The sequence below is a fragment of the Euleptes europaea genome, chromosome 20 (assembly GCF_029931775.1).
Source record: "Euleptes europaea isolate rEulEur1 chromosome 20, rEulEur1.hap1, whole genome shotgun sequence".
In the NCBI taxonomy this organism is placed as follows: Eukaryota; Metazoa; Chordata; class Lepidosauria; order Squamata; family Sphaerodactylidae; genus Euleptes; species Euleptes europaea.
This window is the reverse complement of record NC_079331.1, coordinates 23,633,759-23,639,758: the sequence shown is the minus strand read 5'-3', so window position 1 is coordinate 23,639,758 and position 6,000 is coordinate 23,633,759.

Sequence of the window (6,000 nt, the reverse complement as noted above, 5' to 3'; positions counted from 1 at the left end):
GCCCACACCAAAGTCTTCAGGAGGCCGGCAAAGTGGCCCTGAAGCTTAAACTTCGTTAGTTTCATAGTAGATCTGCCACTGGTTGGACATGACTCATGGCTGTCCTTGTGTCTTTTCCATAGGGTTGGAAAGTCCCTCTTTTGGGGGGGGGAGGTTTTTGGGGCGGAGCCTGAGGAGGGTGGGGTTTGGGGAGGGGCTTCAATGCCATAGAGTCCAATTGCCAAAGTGGCCATTTTCTCCAGGGGAACTGATCTCTATTGGCTGGAGATCAGTTGTAATAGCAGGAGATCTCCAGCCAGCGCCTGGAGGTTGGCAACCCTATTTTCCCAGGGGGGGTGGGGGACCTCTTTGCAGGCTGCCCTCCAACAGGTGGAGAGCCCAGGATAGTTCACTGACAAGCACCTGCTAAGCCAACGGTATGACGAACGGCGGCTGTGTGTGGCTTCCCGCTCTTGTTGCCGGCTGGCTCCGGGGGGCGCCTGGGTTGTTCTGCTGGCACGCCGCGCACCTGGCGGGCATCCCCAAGCACTTCGTCCCGGACGCTGCTCGATAAGCCCGCGGGGTTCCCCCCCCCCCCGGCGTCTCACCTGGGCTTGGGTCCCGTCTCCCCGGGAAGAGGGGAGGCCTTTGCGCCCTTCCCCACAAGGGGGCGCCTGCAGGTCGCTGCCGCCAGAGGCGCCTGGCCCGGGAGGAACAGCTGGATTCGGCGCCCCGCAGCCAGAGTTGGTTTTTATCTGCCGACTTTCTCTACCACTTAAGGGAGACTCAAACCTGCTTACAATCACCTCCCCTTCCCCTCCCAGTGCTGGATTTATGTATAAGCTAAACAAGCTATAGCTTAGGGCCCCACTCTCTTGGGGGCCCCCAAAATTTTTAAAGGAAATAATAATTATTTCACTATTAATATACTTCTTTTTAATTGTATTTCAGTTCAACAATTACTATGATAAAATACATATTTTGTTATGTGCAGATGGCTTTAGATACCTATTAGGTCCATAAATTACCATATAGCATATATTCAACACAAAAAACAGCGACAATTTGTCGTTGACAAAGGACAGCTGGACATATAAAGCTCCTCGGGGGCTGCTGGAACCATTAAGCGGGGCAAGTGGCTCAGCAAGGACTGTTGCTCGGCGTGGTGTCGTGGTTAAGAGCGTTGGTTTGGAGCAGTGGGCTCGGATCTGGAGAACTGGGGTTGATTCCCCACTCCTGGGTGGGGTGACCTTGGGCTAGTCACAGCTCTCTCAGCCCCACCTCCTTCACAGGGTGTCTGTTGTGGGGAGGGGCAGGTTTGAGTCTCCCTTAAGTGGTAGAGAAAGTCGGCAGATAAAAACCAACTCTTCTTCTTCTTCTTACCTCTGATGGTTGCACAGACACTACAAGAACTGTATCTGTGGTTCGCATGCCCTAGATGGCAGGGGCAACAGCAGCCAGAGAAAACCATTTCTCTAGCAAGAGAGGCTCAAGCCTGCACGGAAGCCACATGGGCTGATCTGAAAGTCTTGCTTGAACTGGGGCAAGATCCAGGGCCGATCCAAGGGACTTTGTTACACCAAGCAGGCTCACCTCCTCTGGCTCAGAACGGGCTGACAGCACAGCCATTTCAGAAGGCAAAGTCCTTTGGTCACTCTCCACTCAGCAGTATGAGAGAAGCGCTCTGTGCACGCTTAGAGGCACTTCAACGTCCTCATTACTTCTGAAATCTGGAACCACGTAGAGATCTTCAGGGCTGGGGAAGGCAACCAGGGGGCAGAGAGGAGGAGGAGGCCAGGTCTGGCCAAGCACTCACGATGTGGGCTCCGAAAGAAGCCCTGGGCAAATGGCCCCGGTGCCAAGGCCCTGGCCTCCTGCGCACCAGCAGAGATGCAAAGCCGGGCCAAGGGCTGAGGGGGTCAGAGGGGCTCACCCTCCTCCCATAGTGGGGGAGAGAGGATATTTCCCAAACGTTTCCCTATCCTTCTCTTCCCATGGAGTTTCAGGAGCTGAAGGCTGCTGGTTGGTTACTGGAACTTTGGTTGGCTGTGCAGATTTTTAAAACGTTGCTTTGGCAGCAGCGGCCCCCACAGCACCAGGGTCTGCGCCGGGTGGCTGAAGTTCAGCTGTGGGAACCCATCTGTGGTGGGCTCTGCCTCCTACACCAGCCATTTTCTGGCAGCCATTTCCTGGGTGCCCCCAACACACAATGTCAAAATTCCAAAGGTGCCCTCAGGCTCAAAAGGTTTGGGGAGTCCTGGATTAGGGGGTTGGACTAGTGACCTCCTTAGGGTTGCCAGCTCCAGGCTGGGAAATTCCTGGAGATTTGGGGCATGGGGAGTTTGGAGAGGAGAGGGAATTCAACAGGATATAATGCCTTAGAGTTAAGGATGCCAGCCTCCAGGTGGGACCTGGGGGACCCCCCAGAATTACGGCTCATCTCCAGAGTACAGGTACAGATTTATTGTATACAGCCAAAGGCCATTACGATCAAGCAGACAAAATCAAATCAGATTCAAGAAAACAGTCTCCAGAGTACAGAGATCAGTTCCCCTGGAGAAAACGGATGCTTTGGAGGGTGGACTGTATGGCATTGTACCCCGCTGAGGTCCCTGTCCTCTCCATACTCCATCCCCAAACCTCCAGGAGTTGCCAAACCTGGATCTGGCAACCCTACCCCTCATCCCCCACCAGTGGCCAGGGGGAACCTGGCAACGCTTCATAGAGTCCACCTTCCAAAGTGGCCATTTTCTCCAGGGGCACTGGTCTCTGTCGCCTGGAGATCAGTTGTAATAGCTGGAGTTCTCCAGCCACCACCTGGAGGTTGGCAACCTTAATCGCCTATGTCCCTTCCCACTCTGTGAAGGCATTCACAGTGCCATCCTACGAAGCCAACAAGCTTCGAAGGGTACATCTCTACGGCTGTCTCAACAGACGCATTTGCCACCATCTGCCTCACAGCACTTTCTTGACGGGCTTCTGCATCTATTATTTCCTATCTTGATTTTGCAATTAGTCATTCCTGGGTCTGGATCCGTCAAGAGCACCCACGTCTGTCTGGTATGCAAAGAGGCAGAGATGGGTTTATTTGAGAAGCCTCTAAAGTCAAGAATGTCAATTTCCTTTTGCTTTTTTCCCTTCGGGAAGAGCCGAAGCGACTGTTTCCTTGTCCGGAGCTGTCTCACGTTTCCTTCCCAATGTGTTCAGCTAATCATTTGACAAAGTTGCCTCTTTATGTTCTGAGACGTCATGGGCTGCTGGCTTGGCCTGTTCTCTCGTCTGCATCAGGATTTCAGTGGCTTTGCTGTTTGCATTCGGGATTTAATCATGTGTGGAGCTTTGCAGGGATTAATCTGGGAATGATTAATCGACCCCTTCTCTCTTTCTGTTGGGGAGCAGATGGTTTCACAAAAAATGTCATTTCGCCAGACAGACAAATGGAGGATGCAAACCAGCAGAGATCTTCAATGTATAAAACCATCATAACTGCACTCACACAATGCCCAGTTTTGTATCCATATGAAGTATTTTTATGGGAACATTTCCTAGGAGAGATCCTGTTTTACTGATAGAACATTTCATTCCTTACTGTGGAGTAACTATGCTTTGGATTGTCAGAACTGCAATTGTCGATATACAGGAGGAATCGTGGGGTGGTTGGCGCTTCAGCAAAAGATGCTCCGTTTGTATTGCAATGAACTTTGGATTTTCTTTCTTTCAGTGATAAGTTTTTTCAAGCAAGTCACTTTTCCAGTGGAAAAGGTTTACTTATGCTTTGAGTCTAGAGTGCAGCAGCCTGTTTTGACTCGTTCACACAACACTCTGGGTATTGGGAAGCTGACCCAAGCAGACTCCTGCCGTGGATTTTGGTGGCTTCCACCTGTTTGGTGATTGGGGCTTCTCATGCCCTGTCTCAACACACATCTTGAACAATCTCTTTCAGGATGTGACATTTTGCTGACTGGACATATGCTAGAGTATTCACAACCCCCATCAGTGCTCATGCTCTGCACAATTCAGCCCGTCAGAAAGCAAAGGTTTGCCAGCCTCCAGGTAGGACCAGGAGATGTCCTGGAATGGCGACTGATCTCCAGACTGCAGAGATCAGTCCCCCTGGAGAAAATGGCTGCTCTGGAGGGTGGGCTCTGGGGCATTAAACCCTGTTGAGGTTCCTCCCCTCAGTTCTCCCCAGGCTCCATTCCCAAGCCTCCAGGAATTTCCCAATCCAAAGTTGGCAACCCTGGGCACCAAGTGCTTTCACACACAATGAACGATGCATCAGTTTGCAATATGATTCCTTTCTTAGGCTTGCTGTAACTAGTAAACATTTAAATTTACTAAAACAGCACAGATGTGTATTCAAAGTGATGCTAGAAGGGATGACAGAGAACGGCTATTGGGGTGAACTGGTTCCTTCTGAATAACTACAGGAAGGCACTGATTTCCCAAGGGACCACAGGAGAGCTCTAAGCAGGGGGCCCAAACATTCTGAGCCTGTGGACGCTCTTGGAATTTGGGCACCACCGCAAATGGCTGCCACATGGGCTGAGACCAGTCCGAACATTGGGAGGTTCCAGTCCAAGCATTGTCCTACCAGGGAGGCCGTCGCTTCTGAATGGGTGCACCTCACAGACACAAAGGTGACACCTCCCGGGTTTTCCTGAAGCATTTCCTGCTCCAGTGAGATGGAGGGAAGCCACGAGTCACTCTTTGGGGAAGAAGGCACCAACAGACAACATGGCGCCCATGGGCACCCCACTGGAGATTGTGACACGAAAGCAAAGGGGATTGGTTGTTTCCAAGGTAATCTCTAGGGACTGCCACCTTAATCAAAAGTCACAGGGCATTACACCTATGCACAACGGAATCCCTATGTTAAAATTAAAAAAATTATACCAAATAAGGACACCCAATATTTTATTTATTTATTTAAAACATTTATTAGCTGCCTTTCTTCTTTCCCAAGTTCAAGATGGCTTATAATATAGGTAAAAAACATAAAACAAGATACATAAAATCCACACACAAAAATTAAAATCACAGTTTAGGACTGCTAGTAAATTAATCAAATGTGGTCCCAAATAAAACCATCATCAGCTGCCCTCTAAAAGTTGACAGTGAGGGGGGGGCAGGTGCACCTTCCATAACCACGGGGCTACCACTTAAAAGGCCCTCTCTCATGGACCCACCAAACATGCTTCTCTGATTGGTGGGACAGTCGGGAGGGCCTCTCCCTGTGATCTTAATTCCCAGGCAGGGACCTAGGGGAGAAGAAGATGGTCCTCCAGATGCCCCGGCTCCAAGCCAAGTAGGGCTTTAATATTCAGCCCATCTTCTCATCTGCTGAATTGCTTGTCTCCAAGTGAGATTCACATATTTGGCCACGTAAGCAAAGGCTTTTTCGAGCCGTTAATCTCACTGGGAGCCATTCTGAGTCCTGGGTGTGAATCCTTGCTGTGCTGTGAAACTTGTAGGGTGACCTCAGGGCAACCACTTTCTCTTTCTGAGACTAACCTACCTCACAGGGCTGTCGTATGGACAAAAGGGTGGGAGATAACAGCTTTCGCCAGACGTACAGAGCTCCTGGGAGAAAGGACACAAAGGAAATGTACTAGATAAATAGCACATACCTACAGAATTCTGTCCTTGAATTTATGAAATTATCTGTCTCCCAAAACTGTCTTGTCAGGACAGTATTTTGAGAGATGTTAATTCCACTGGGGTTATGTTCCAAAGGGTCATTCTGTCTCTCAGCGCATTCCAGTAATTCTTCAGAAAAAAAAAATGCTATCAAGCATTCATCTGTGCTTATATGTATTCATTTATGGAATTACAGTGCCATCCTTAGCAGAACGAGACCTTTCTGAGCCCATCTACTTCAGTGGAGTTGGAAGGGTATAAGTCTGCTTTGGGTGGCTCTGCAATTGTCTCTCAGCAAACTTCACCTTTGGTCCCATAAGCAAAATCCATGGGAGACCCTGGATTCTACTGGGACCAGGGTAGGGAAAATGGCCCCAGTGG